Genomic DNA, 12174 nt, shown 5'->3' with positions numbered 1-12174 from the left:
TGGAACAATCAATTCCAGCAAACTAATACCAGTAAAGCTTTAAGGAAATGTGGGACTTTGTTTTAAATTAATTGGGTAAGGACTAACTTAATTGCTAAACAAGTCTTTTACCCCACCTCATGAGTTTATTCTTTTAAATGTCCAGCTACAATTTCTGCCTTTGATTGAATAACTTAAAAGGTTTGTCTTAATTTTTTTTCTCAAGCTCAGTCAGTAGCAGAAGGGAGGCGTGAGACAGGCCTTAACTGCTCCTTTCATTGCGTAGCCGTATGTGATTTAATATGGCAGGGCATTCCGAGAGTCCCAAGTGACTTGCTGTTATTTGGAATATTTCTGTCCTATCATTTTTGATCTTCTTTCCAGACCACATGATCTGCATCTTCCTGCTTTCTCTGACAATACGTGTCAACTTTTCATATTGAAATTGAAGGTCACATGGGTTCCTTTCTCCCCCCGTCATGTGCCTGTCAGATTTAATCAGGTTATTGTGGAATTTATAGTCATTCTGTAGCTCAGTCACTCTTGAGAAAGCTGCTGCTTGTTGATGGAAACTAATAGATAAAAGAGTTTCTCTCTCCCAGTGTGTTCGAAAAATTTTCTATGAAGCCACAGAGTCATAATAGAGAAAAAGTTTTGTTCTTCATGTCCTAGGGAAACTTCAAACCTTTGTTTATTTGGGAAGGAAAGTTAAATGAAAGTTTCATCTTCTGGTGCAGTAGCACTCTAGGAGGACATATGGACATTTCTTACATGATTCTGTGTCCTTACAGCATCTAGCTCAGTGCCTTATATATTGCATATGTTTAGTAAATAATATTTATTACAGTCATGAGTAGATAAATTAATATTTTAATTTAGCTGTTTTCAGAATTATTCCATTTGTATGCCTCTTCATTTTTTTCTGAAATTTCTCTCTTGATTAAGGCGTCCGAAAAGAGTATTTGTAGGATACCTTGATTTAGAAAAGATAATTCTTTTCTAGAGAGTTACTAGTAACTCTTTCCTGGTGATTTTACTTGCCTGCCTCAGATCTCAGAGTACATTGAAAAGAGTAATTCAGACAGGAATTGTAATACTCGCAATACTTTATCCCTTCAGTTCTTTATTGAATGCTATTTCTGGGAGCTCAAATATTTATTTTAAATCTGCTATAACAGCTCTGTGAAATAGGTAGCCAGGAGGTAATGGCCAGTTCACAACAGGGTACACAAAAGCAATAGAAATGAACAAACTGGACATCACAAGTTCCTGAAGTTACGTTAGAGCTTAAAACAGAGTTTAGGACGCTGCTCTGGCCGGCTCTGCCTACGTCCCTTCCATGTGTACACAATAGCTCAGAAGTGGTCGGATAGTTTCCATGGCGGGGTCAGAACATGCCTGACTGCTTGTGGCAAAACAAACTTGAAGTTAAAAAAAAAAATCCAAACAGCTATATATTCTTGAGAAAATAAAAGTTAGCACGATTTGTCTTAATATAGCTTATTTTTATGACATAGGGGCCTTGACAAACTGCAGTTCCTCTGTGACTCAGATAGGCCTTATCACCCATTACAGTTCCCGCTGGGAATTGTGGATTTCCCTGTCACATAGCGGAATTGTTGCTTTCCTGGAAGCATACCCCAGCCTAAGAACACTGTGCTGGTTCTGAACTGGGAAATACTATTGCCTTGTGTCCATGATTGGTGCTCAAGGTGGTTGGTTTAATCACCTGTCAGCAATGGGCTGCCATGGAATCAATAGAATTTGGGGTTGGAAAAGCCCTGTAGGTGTCTCTGTTGTAGTCCATGATAAAGAGGGTTTTGTTTGTGTGTGGTTTTTTTTTTTTTTTAATAAATGCTTTCTGTTGATGTTTTTTATATGCTGGTGACTGAAAAGCACCCATTGCCACCACTAAAGGAAGAATTTGTTATGATTCGATTATACAACAAGTATTTACTTGCACTCTCATTTCTCAAATATCTGTTGAACTTAAATGAGCAGCCAGCATGCTAGCACTAGAGAAGAAGGGGACTCTGGTTGCTGCCTTAGAAGAGCTGTCGTCCAAGGGATTGGTGGAGGTCAGCATTGTCAGGAAACTTGGCTTATACAAAGGATGTGGAAGATTCCTTGCAGCTTAGTCTGGCTTGCCCCAAATTAGACTGTCTTATTTGCTGAGCACCTGCTCTGTTTGTGCTAAGCATGAAGATCGAGAAAACCAGACATTGCAACTTGCCAAGGTAGAGGGTGGCCTCAGTGGAGAACCTTGGCCTTAGACTTGAAGATGTCAGCGAGAATTCTGGCTCTGCCAGTTACCGTGCTTCTTTGAAAATAAGACCGAGCCAGACCATCAGCTCTAATGCGTCTTTTGGAGCAAAAATTAATATAAGACCTGGTGATTATATTTATATTATATTATATTATATTATATTATATTATGACCCAGTCTTAATATATTATATTATATTATATTATATTATATTATAACATATTATATTATAATATTATGTAAGACCAGGTCTTAATATTAATTTTTGCTCCAAAAGACGCATTAGAGCTGATGGTCCAGCTAGATCTTATTTTCAGGGAAACACGGTATTGTCAAGCTTTGTGACATTAAAGAAAAACATTTGACCTTGCTGTGCTCCTGTTCCCTCAGCTATAAAATGGGAAGAATTCCTTCCTCACGTGATTGTTTTAGAGCTAAATAAAACGATATCATAAAATTGTTTTGAGGATTAAATGGGTGTAATATGTATAGAGTACTAGGCAAATGTAAAATACAATCTTAATTTTTTTAAAAAGCATTGAGTTGCTTTTCTTTCCTAATAGTTAAAAAATAGGTATTGATCTTATAAGGTATTGTCACTGTGACTATAGCCAGTTGTTGTCTTTGCAAATTAGGAAAAAGGGTGAATGAAATTCGCATGAATTCCAGGAAAGTAGTAGACTTCCCTAACTAAATTTTTATTAATTTGAGCTTCCCTTTCTCTTACTCCCTTGTATGTAATAAAGTAAGAAAAATACTGTGAGAAAGTAGGAAGTTAGAGATGCAGAAAATCTACAAGGTATATAAAATTCTCCTAGATTATGCATTTGGTTGTACAGAAAGGTGGTGTTCTGTAGTGTAAGAACTCCACTGACACTACTTGTAAACAGCGCAAGCCACCATCTGTCTTAGTTGTTTTCCTCATCTATACGATGGTGATCCTCTGTGCCAGACACTTTGCTAACCTTTGATGCGAATGATCTCATTTGATTCTCTGTAGCACTATTTTACAGTTGATGAGACTGAGGCGTAGGAAGGCTCAGTAACTTTCTTGAGGTTACGCAGTCATGAGGTGTAATGGATTGAATTGTGTTTCCACCAAATTCATACGTTGAAGTCCCAACTCCCAGTAACCATATCAAGAGGTGCTTAAATGTAAATGAGGCCCTTTGGGTGGCCCTATTCCAATATGGTAGTGTCCATATACAAAGAAAAAGAGACCGAGGTGCGCTCCCGCAGAGGAGAGGCCATGTGAGGACACAGTGAACAGGCACTGCACGCCAGGGCAGAGGCCTCAGCAGAAGCTACACCTGCCCACGACTTGATCTTGGACTTCCAGCCTCTACAGCTGTGAGAAATTTCTGTGGTTAAGCCACCCAGTCTGTGATATTTTGTGATGGCAGCCTGAGCACACGAATAACATCAAGTGATAGAGCCTGGATTTAAATTCTGGCCTGTCGCTTTATTAATTTTGTTAACTTTGGTCTAGTTACTTAACCTCTCTGTCTTATCTATATAATAATGGCAATAATAGTTGTACCCACCCGTAGGGTTGTGAGGATTGAATTAACTGACTTATGTAAAAGTTAGAAGAGGGGCCACATAGTGAGTACTCAGTGACTGATAATATGTGTGTGTAAGAATGTATACGTTTATGTGCTTTTTGACTCTCATAGTTGTGAGGTCTTACAGTTTTTCTGTCTTTGTATGCTCAGCATCTAGAAATACATGTGGAAATTTTTAAAAGATGCCACAGATTTTATTTTATGCTTTTTCATTTGGAACTTTAAAAATTTACGGTGTTATTGAGCATGATTGGGATACAATAAAATGCACATATTTAATGTGCCAAATTTGTTAGGTTTTGTCCTAAAACATATAGAATTTAATAGATTACGCACTCTTGATCTGTTTATATTGTTTGTAGCATAGCATATTATAATAGTTCTTAAGGGTGGAGGCAGCCAACACTTATAGAGCCTTTACTCAGATTAGATAGATCCTCTCCTTTAAGTTCAAGTTTTATGGTGCAAATATTAGAAGGCTCTGGAACTTTGCAGTAATTCAGTTTCCTATAGTCCAACCCTAGGGATTCTGATTCTACAGGTCTGGTCTGGGACTTAAGCTTTGCAGTTTTAAAAGCTCTTTGGATGATTCTGATGCATATCCGAGTTGGAGAATCATCGGCAAGGAATTTTTAAATGAAGCTGTCCTTCCTACTCATGGTCTTCTCCCCCTCCTTGTAACACTCTCAGCCCCTCTAAAACCAAAAGGATGCTCTGTTCAATGGATACTCTTAAATAACTTGAAAGCACATAACCCTTTGGTGAGTAATCAGACCACTTCCTAGTTTTCCTGCTGCACCACTGGAATTTCCCTTTTATCCAGTACTGACCCCAGCTAGGAGGGGAGCCCAAGTATGAAAAGGAAGTTCTGGAGAAAGACTGTAACGAGGGCTCTGGGCAGTCAGAGGCATTGGGAAGAAGTAAAGGAAAAGAGGCCAGGAGATGGACACAGGGAGGAGGCAGGAGGCAGCTGGCTGCTGAGTGCAAAGGAGATGAGGACATCAAAGTGTGGAAGCTGAGCTTGCAGGATTGTACTTATTTAACTCATGGGCCCATTCCCTCTGAGGCATGGATTCTCTCTGGGGCTAGGGATTCTGTCCTTGTTGTGGACCAGTTTGAAGCTCCCAGAAGTGCAGTTCACAGAAATACGCCAGTGCTTTCATTCTGTGTAATGAGACTTCATAATGATTGGGTAACCCACTGAGCGTTCTCTGGACATGGTCACCACGCCCCTCCTGCAACACCCCTCCTCCAGGCACCTGTGGGCCTGATTGTCCCATCACAGAGAAAGGCCTATTGTCAAGACTCAGGATGTGTCTTTGCCATTCAGGATATGTATAAGGGCACCAGGGGCTTAGGCCCCTGGACGCTCTGAGAAATAGAAACATGAAACAAAACTACAGTCAATAATGACGGCAAAATACTCTTAAAAACCAGAGACCGAAACTAATGTTCATTTCCACATATGTCCTACTTTGACAAAGCAAAAACATTGTTTTCCTTTTAAAAAGAAGGATCAAACATTTACTGAGCCACACCAATGTTTATAGGCCCACCTCCACCTCTGTCTTCTCTTCAAACCTGCACACATTCTTAGTTTTTGCTTAATGTGTATAACCTTCCTAATCTAGTAATTAAATTTAAGAATTATTTAATAATACCTTGAAAGCACATAAACCTTAATAATAAATAAGGAATAGGCACAGTTGCTTATAAAATATAATAACATACTCCTTCCTAGAGGCCATTTTTTTCATATATTGCAACCAATGTAATACATTGCAATAGATTGAATTAGAAGCAGATATGAGAATCCAATTATCTTGTGTTAAACCAGATACAGCAGTCCCCCCTTATCCATGGGGGATATGTCCCAAGACCTCCAGTGGATGTCTGAAACTACACATAGTACTAGACCCTATATACTATGCTTTTTCATATGTGTATGTGTGTGTGTGTGTACACACACACACACGATAAAGTTTAACTTATAAATTAGGCACCATAAGATTAACAACAATAACTAATAATAAGATAGAATAACTACAACAGTATACTAATAAGAATTAATGTGAATGTGGTCTCAAAATATGTTATTGTACTGTACTCACCTTTCTTGTGATGCTGTGAGATGATACAGTGCCTATCTGATGAGATGAACTGAGGTACTCAGAGTGGCGTGCAACTTAAAACTTATCAATTGCTTATTTCTGGAATTTTCCATTTAATATTTTTGGACCACAGTTGACCATGGGTAACTAAAACCACAGAAAGCGAAATCACAGATAAGGGGGTTCTGTTATACTAAAGAGGTTTGCAAAAATGTACAACTAAAGTTTTTCCTTGTTTGTTTTGGAATATGTCGTTTTTCATAAAACATTCTATTTTAATATATAATGGGTCTGGTTATTTAATGGATTAATAAATATTTTTGAAATTTTTTAAGTTTTAATTTTTAATATGGTAAACATCAATTGATACAACCTACATAAACAAAAGTTCTTTGATGTCTTCAATAATAGTTACTCCTGTAAAGGGGTATCGAAACTAAAGTTTAAAAACCACTGGTCTTAAACATTTTTAAAGTTAACATTTTGTTGGTTGAGTTGAGTGGGCATGGAGACCTGCAGTTACCAGATGGCTACTAGGTTTGGGGCAGGTGATTAAGTTCGGAACAGCAGCTAAAGCCATTCAGAGCTAGACTGGAGGGAAACAGTGCCCAGGGCCCTGCAGGCTCGTGTGCCAGCCTCAGCTTTGATGAGGGGTGTCTGCTTCTGCCACTTATTTTCTAAAGACCAGCCCAAGAGTAACTGCACAGTGTGGTTAGAGGAGCTGGAGAATTTGCCACCGACTCATCCTGAGAACCTTCTTAGGGGAATGGATCTGCACTAAGGACCTTTCAAAAATGTTTAACCTTCCCCTGCCACTCCACCACACCCATTACCAAATGGGGTTCAAATGTAATAAGCTCATTTTAAGAAACTTGGAAAAGATACAAGGGGGGAAAATTAATGTTTTTACATTCCTAAACCTAAAGACACATGCTATTAAATTCTATTATATTTCCTTTGTATTTTTTAACATACAACTTTATAAATAAAATGGTTTTTTAAAAAAATACAAAGGTTTAAGACATTTTAACATAGTTTTAAAAATATAAATGTATCGCTTTCCTTGTGTTCATTGGTTTTTAATAATAGGACCACTTTTATTTAACATCTACATATGTATTTAGAAAATGACCTCACCTACCCAGAGATAAGCATTTTAACATTTGTGATGAGCAGCCATACGAATGTACACATACTGACATCTATGTGACTAGGGTTATACACTACATACTATTCTGATTGATTCCTGCTTTCCTTCTCAGCTCTAAGACTCACTTTTGCACATTAGTAAATAGGTAGCTGATTTATAATGAAGGAATACCCTATAACCAAGGCTCTTTTCCTTGGGGAAAAGACTAGTAGAAGTGATGGTTGCTTGGAGAGTTAAAAGTGAAAAATCTCAGGCTTGAGGTGTAATGTAGTCAGTGCAAATGCAGGTAGGTCCTTTTATCATCCTCCTTTTCATTCCACAGTGTGTATGGCCACTAGGATTTTAGAGAAATGATGGAGCTGGAACCAGAAGCAGCATCTCTGCTTGAACAAAGTAGTCTAATTGGTGGCTGAGGGTGGAGGAGTGTCTTTCTATCTTTTAATTAAGCATCTCTCAGGAGGTCAAAGAGATCAAGCTGGTCAAACATTACCAGCTCTGTACGGGTTATTACGGTGACTTCCTGTTCCAGTTTTCTCTCTTGGGTTTAACAAACATTTGAGGGGGGATGAGAGATAAAAAGCTGAATAAGGGCACAGTTCTGCTCTTATGGCATTTACACTTTAGTATGGGAAACAGGCCTGTAAATGACTGCAATAGAAGGCAGAAAAGGTGCTAAATTGAAGGTACAGATAATGATGAAACTGGTAATTACGGAGAGAATGGGAAAAGACATGGAGGTCTGTTGACCTGGTAGCTGAAGGTGAGAAAGATTTTAGTAAGCAGAGAGTGCAAAAGGATCTACAGATTTCAGGCGTGGCTGACTCGAAGATGAAACTGAAGGTATAGGAGGAAAGGGATCACAAAAGATCCGGGGAGGCTGAAGAGCTGCACAGAAGGAAACAGAGGGTGACAACACTACACATAGAAATTGTAGCAATACAGGAAATCCATACACTCCAGGTGACAGGTTTTGTTTGTGAACAGGAGGAAACCATTCCAGATTTTTCACTCCGTCACAGACTACATCTCACCAGCACACTGCTTTAGTCATCAGAGATAAGCACTTATGAAATAAGCAAACTAATAAAGGAGGTATGGATTTGGAAGGGATGGTTATTTAAACAACATACATTTATTAGTTCACTTAGGACCCCATCTCATGGAGTAGGTGTCTCCTTGGCAACATTACAGAAGAAACTTTTTTTTTTTTTTTTTTTTTTTTTGCCACAATACAGAGGGGATTGGTATCTCGAAGTTTTGTTCCATTTTTGCTTGGGGGAGTGTGTCTCCCTCTGTCTGTTTTCAAACATACCAAAATATAGAGAGAATAGTATAATCAACCCCAGGAACCCTTTATTCATGTTTAACAGTTATCAAGATTTCACCACAACTTGCTTTTTAAATTTCTTTCTTCTCCTCCTTAGTTTTTTTACTGTTGAATTGTTCATATGATGTCAATATTGTATTTAGTTATGTCTCTTAAATGTCTTTCAATCTAGAGCAGTTCCCATCCCCTACTCTTCCTTTTTTATGCCATTGATTTGTTGAAAAAGTGTCAGCCTTCCTGAGAAAAAAACCTTCCTGGGTTTTTCTGTTTGCTTCCTTTTAAGGGATCCTTGTACTTGTTCCTGTGTCCCTCTATTTACTGCAAATTGAAAGGCTTGATTAGATTTGAAAGGTTTGGTTAAATTCAAGTTCATCTTTTTTGTCAAGGACGTATCATAGGTGGTGCTGTGTGCTTCCTGGGGCATTGCGTTAGGAAGTAACCAGTGTTTGGACTTTCTGTTCGGTGATGCTAAGATGGACCTGTGGATTCAGGTATTAACGGCACAGCGCCTCCTTTGTAAAGGGCTCTCTCAGCATCACTTTTGTGGTTTCATCCACTGATCTTGACCTCATTACTTGATTGGGAGTTGAAAAATGATGATTTTCCTAATTCTGTTTGTTTACCCTGAAATATAGTTAGTTCATCCAAAACAAAACAAACCAAAAAAGCTCAATGGTTAGTTCTTTCCTTTTCGTTGCCAATTTTGAGCATAAGGGATTGATGCTTGGTTATCTGCATTAGTGATCACTGCTTTGTGGGGGGTTTTGTTTATTGCTTTTCTTTCCTTTTTGCATTCCCTGTGAATTTGTGTTTTTATATTCTCAAGGTATTTCAATGTATTGCAGTCATTACTTTTTCTGATGCCTGGGGACAGGGAAGGGGCGGCATCCTTTTCTTTCCATTTGACAGAAGGAAATTCCAGGACTTTTTAGTGGGTAGAGCCTTAGAATGTCCCTCATTTGGGGAATGACGGGCTCTGGGCCTGGCGGTGCAGGACTGGATTAGTGTGCCTTTGTCCATGGGCCTTCCCTGGTGCTCAATGTGACCTATCATTGCCGGACTAGAATGAATTTATTTGGCTGTTTACCTAGTCAGAGCTACTTTTTTATCCACAGAAAGGCCACTTCTACAACCTTGCCGAGGATAAGAATTTTAGAAAAAAAATAGATTTTTAAAAAAAATTATTCAGATTCCTTAATTAGGCACTTCAGCAGAAGAACACTGCAGTTATTAGTAGTTTTAAAGGATTGGCTATTCTCCTCTTAATTTAAGAATATTTGAGCAGAAGAGTAATGAAAAGTAGTTTTACATGCCTAGCACTTTCCCCCAATGAAATTAAACTAAAATGTTAAGGTGGGACATGTAACAGCCAGAATGCTCATCAAAAGGAAATGAAATTTATCTCATAAAAAGAATGTCTTTGAATTATGCACATAAAATAAACATAAAACAGACTGAGCAATGATATTGACTAAATGCTTTAAAATAAGCTCAGGGGGCAGAAAGTTAAATATTTAGATTAGTGTGGAATGTTAGCGTTGTAGCAGTGTGCCATTGATGGAGGATTCCTGGAACATGTCTCCTCTGCTTGTTTTAACACCTGACCTTGGTCCCTGAGCTGGAATGTGTAGACGGGAAGACACTCAGTGATTTGGGTGGGTTTGTTTGACATTTTCTCTTTGTTTGTATAAGCCATTCAGTTGTTTCTTTGCACCCTCTTTAATACTATTGAAAATTTGGTGGCTTTCTAGAATCAAGACAGTATGAATCTGTCATTCCATTATGATCTGTTTGGGTTCACTAACTTTTTCTTCCAAAAGACTAGACACTTGAGTCTGAGGCTAAACTTACTTGTCCTTTTCATCTTGTTTATAAAGAGTAGATTGATTCCATCAACAACTGTGGTGCCTGCCACAAAGGTGGACACTTAGTAGGCACTTTGGAATGAGAATGCCTATTTCCCTGTCTCTCCCATTCTTCTGGATATATCATTATATATAAACTGCTTCATTCTGTCTGATAGGCAAAAATGGCATGGCATTATGGTTTATCAATAAAGTTAGTTTCTTGTCATATACTCATTGGCCATTTAATTTGACAGTGGTAGTTTTCCATCCATCTATTTCTTACTGATATATCTGTGTCAGAATAACAGTGCTTTCTTGACTAGTGTGGTTATTTTTCAGTGGATAATTTCTTCATCATTTGGTTGACAAAAAAGGTGGCAGTTGTTTTCTTTTTTCCTCCTCCTCAAAATTGATAATATGAGCATCCCTCACAGCTGGTGGTTTGACTTTCATATAATGATGAACTCCCTATTCTGCTTGACCTCAGTGAGCTGTAGTGGGAATGAGATAATGTGCTTTGAAATATATTGCGCATAATAGCACATTGCAAATGGTATTGCTGTACCTGGAGGACTTGAAGCCTACGGCTTAACCGCAGTGTCATTTGCAGAGTCACTGGGAATGCGGTTCATCTAGAAGCACCTTTTTCTTTTCTTGATTCCTGGGCTCTTACAAAGTCCACAAATTGCATTTTACTTAGGATGGACAGAAATTGTGACGTCATAGCTGTCTGTTGGTGTGTTGCTTTCTAGTGAGTGGGGGAATAATCATCCAAGAGGATAGATGAGAAAATAGAGACATCTGTAAATTGATTGTTATCTTTCAGGGTTACCATTTTTAATGGTGATCTCCCAAAGTTTTATTTTTAACGTTTTATTAGGGAAAGTTTCAAACATACACCGAAGTAGAGAGATTTTTAGCATAATGTTTTTGACAGTTTGTTTAAACCAAGATTTGTATCTAGACCATCTTTACATTTTGGTTGGTCTCTTAAATCTCTTCTAATATAGTAATCTCTGTGTTCTTTCTCATTTTCCCTTGCATGCTCTGTGTTGAGGAACCCAGATTGTTTGTCCTCTTAACTTCCTATAGTGTGGATGTTGTTTATTGCGTCTCTGTGGTATTGTTTGACATGTTCCTGTTTTTGAATTTTCTGTAAATTAGTAGTTAGTTATAAAGGCTTGATCAAATTCACGTTAGAATTGGGGGTGGGGAGACATTATGTACTTCCAGCAGGAGGCACATAATGATTAGTTGTCTCTCCTTTTGTAATGTTAACAGCCATCAATTATCTTTACCAAGATCTACTAGTTAATTGTCTATTCCTTTTTATATTTAGTTATTGTCTTGGTTATTTGATGTATTTCATGAAATTTAAAAAACATTTTACATATTTGCCAAATAGCCCGTATGAAGATTATACCAAGTTACATAGCCAACCGCCATGTACCAGAATGCCCAAACGTTAATTTTCTTATTTTATAGATGAGGTACCTGAGGCTTAAGGAGAGTCATAATTGTCCACATGGTCACAGTACAATGCCAGAGTTTAATGTCTGAGTCTTGCCTTAATGTCGTACATCACACCAGCTGCCTTTTCTCCTTTGACCGTAGCCCCAGGTATCGCGTAACTTCATTTAGGAGAAATGATAGAAAGTAACAAATAAAGAAGGCAAGATGAAAGATGAAAAGAAAGGAACTGAACGGTTAACATAGGAGAGTTAAAGACACAAAAGTCATTCCCACAACATTCTCCTCTCATTTTGATGCTCTGGTGCTTATCATGATCCAGCCATTATCGTTACTTAGGTCGACTAATTCATTGCTTGATCCTATGTATTTTTCAAACTACACATTTGGCCAGAAATCAGTAGCTTTAGAATCTGAATCTCAAACTTTGCCAGAAAGACTACTTTTTGTAGCACCTTC

At 38.1% G+C, this 12174-nt stretch overlaps 1 protein-coding gene across 8 annotated transcripts in view; it reads left to right on the top strand.

Moving 5' to 3' along the window:
• RBPMS (RNA binding protein, mRNA processing factor) overlaps positions 1-12174 on the top strand; it is a 158054-nt gene that overhangs the window by 97659 nt on the left and 48221 nt on the right. The window lies entirely within an intron of this gene.

The sequence above is a fragment of the Rhinolophus ferrumequinum genome, chromosome 4 (assembly GCF_004115265.2).
Source record: "Rhinolophus ferrumequinum isolate MPI-CBG mRhiFer1 chromosome 4, mRhiFer1_v1.p, whole genome shotgun sequence".
Lineage (NCBI taxonomy): Eukaryota > Metazoa > Chordata > Mammalia > Chiroptera > Rhinolophidae > Rhinolophus > Rhinolophus ferrumequinum.
This window is presented reverse-complemented; position numbering and strand designations above follow the sequence as displayed.